Source organism: Gavialis gangeticus, unplaced genomic scaffold (assembly GCF_001723915.1).
Source record: "Gavialis gangeticus isolate Ggan-Ray unplaced genomic scaffold, GavGan_comp1, whole genome shotgun sequence".
NCBI classification, from domain to species: Eukaryota; Metazoa; Chordata; order Crocodylia; family Gavialidae; genus Gavialis; species Gavialis gangeticus.
Window position 1 is genome coordinate 254097 of NW_017728995.1, and position 2554 is coordinate 256650.

The following is a 2554-nucleotide window of genomic DNA, read 5'->3' on the forward strand; positions in this document are numbered from 1 at the left end:
TTGCCCCAGATGGAGGACTTTACAATTCTCAGTGTTGAACCTCATCTGATCCACCTCTCCAGTCCTTTCAGGTCCACGTGTATCTGCAGCCTATCTGCAGGCATGACAGTGCTCCCCCATAACTTGGTGTCATCTGTGAACTTGGTCGGTGAGCTCTTCACCCCCACATCCAAACCACTGATAAAGATGTTGAAAAGCACTGGACCAAGCATGGACCCTTGAGGAACATCACTGGCCACTTCTCACCAGGACGACACAGATCCATTCATGAGAACTCTCTGGGTCCTACCTTGCAGCCAGTTTCCCACCCACTGACCTGTCAAGCAGTTAAGCCCACAATCTTCCAATTTTCCCATGAGGATATTGTGGGATACTAGATCAAAGGGCCTCTTGGAAGTCTAGATTTATAAAGTTGACCTCCTCTCCCAAGTCCAGGTGGTGAGATACCTGGTCGTAGAAAGAGATGAGATTGGTAAAACAGGACCTGCCCACGACAAAGCCATGCTGGCTGTCATTCAGAATCCTACCCTCTACAAGTGAGTCGCACATACACTCCTTGATGAGTTTATCTAGGATCTTCCCTGGGATGGAAGTTAGGCTGATTGACCTATGGTTGCCCAGGTCTTCCCTCTTTCCCTTCTTGAAGATGGGCACAATGTTGGCCCTTTTCCAATCCTCAGGGATCTCCTCTGAGCACCACTATTTTTTAAAAAGATTCACCAGGGGTCTCGCAATGACCTGAGCCAGGTTCTTCAGCACTTTAGGGTGAAGTTCATTCGGTCCTGCTGACTTATGAATATCTAGCTTTTCTAGTTGGTTATGCACCAGCTCAGCGTCAACAGTGGGAAGGCTGTCATTCCCACCATACCCAGTGTGAGCCTTATCTCTCATGTTTTTTCCCATTGGTCTGGTGAAAAACCAAAGCAAAGTGGGTATTCAGGAGTTCAGTTTTCTCCTGGTTGTCAGCTACCAGCTGTCCTGAGGTGTTCAGCAAGGGTCCCATGCTTCCACTTGTTTTCCTTCTGCTCCCTACATACCTAAAGAAGTACTTCCTTTTGTAAGTACTTAAAGATGGACCAGTAACAGTCCATCTATGCTGTGCTGGCTGCACATGGTTATTTTTGGCTGCTACGTCACCACAGCAATACACTATAACAAGGGAGTGTGTTGCTATGATGATGTAGCGGTGGCATCAAGGTTTTTGCCAGTGGATGCTACGGAGCCATAGTGCATCACTACAGTGCTGTAGCATCTTATGTAGATGCACCCACAGAGTGGTTAATTTCTATGCCTGTAAATATCTGTTTAACCAACTATTCACAGCTTTCTCTACCAACATCTATGGTAACTCATCAGTTCATGAGTAGCTTTCAGATGCCTAGGGGTGTCAGTGCAATAGGGGGAAAATACATACATACATACATACGTATTGACGTTGTGGTGTAGTCCTAAAATGGAATGATATATAAAGGCTTCTGGCCTCAGCAAAAACCTTACAGGAAAAATATAAGTTAAGTGACTTGTACTAGGTACAGCATATCAAAGTGATGCTCTGGAGTTATAAACAGGTACTAAGTTTCTTAAAGTCTCTCCAGAATCCTATTTTCAGATTTCTTAATTGAAGTTCCTATTTCCCTTTCCTCTCCAGTGGCTGAGAGATATTTTTTCTCCTCCTGAATGGTATCTATTTTGAATAGGTGTTTTCTTTGGCATCTTTTTTCATTGTGGCAGACAAAACCCCTGAACTTTAACAACTCATATTGGTGGAAACCAGCATCTGTTTGGAGGCCATGTGCAAGTTAAGATAAACACAAGGGTCCATCCAGAAATTGCTGACTGCAGTTACTTCCTCTCTTACTTGTCAAATTTGGTTCATACCAGAACTGTGCTAATTTTTTGATGTTGCACATGGGAACAGGACTGCATTGCACTAATGAGCAGGAAGGACATGGTGAATTTTAAAGAGAAAAGGCATCAGAAAAAGTTAATTATGCTAAAGGAATTGTGAAAAACACACTGAAATGTGAGCTGATTAAGTATATCCTGGGATAAATTAGCCCAGCTTAAATGGACCTGGCAAACACGCCTACAGCAAAGCTTAAGAGACAGCTGAACTTTTCAGAGCTTTCAAACGTGTTAGTTTCAGTAACTTCAATTTAAAGGACAAAAGAAATCCTACTTTAAAAATATTGTGTGTCCATGTACCCCAGCCAAAACAAACATCCTTAGACAGTTGGGGAGCAGGAGCGAGGGGAGCAGGGTGCACGTGTGCCACCCACACGTATGCCTGCTTACCTCGGCGGAGGCGGCAGCAGCAGCAGCAGCAGCGGAGGAGACCAGCGGCGGGGGCAGCAACAGCTGATTCCCCCCTAAGGTAAGTGGGGTAGAGAGCGCAGCACAGCTGAGGCGGATCCGGAGGGGAAGCCCTTCGGCGACACCTTAGCTCGCCGGACAGGGAGCCGCGCTCCCGAGCCGCGCGCGGGCAGGTAGGCAAGCAGTGGGGGGAATCTTGCCGGGAGGAACTAGCGGGGGCCTTCCCCTATAGCGGGGGGGG

At 46.6% G+C, this 2554-nt stretch overlaps 1 protein-coding gene across 1 annotated transcript in view; it reads right to left on the bottom strand.

Annotated features, from left to right (window-relative positions):
- The window catches only part of CP (ceruloplasmin), a 46768-nt gene that overhangs the window by 43335 nt on the left and 879 nt on the right, over positions 1-2554 (bottom strand). The window lies entirely within an intron of this gene.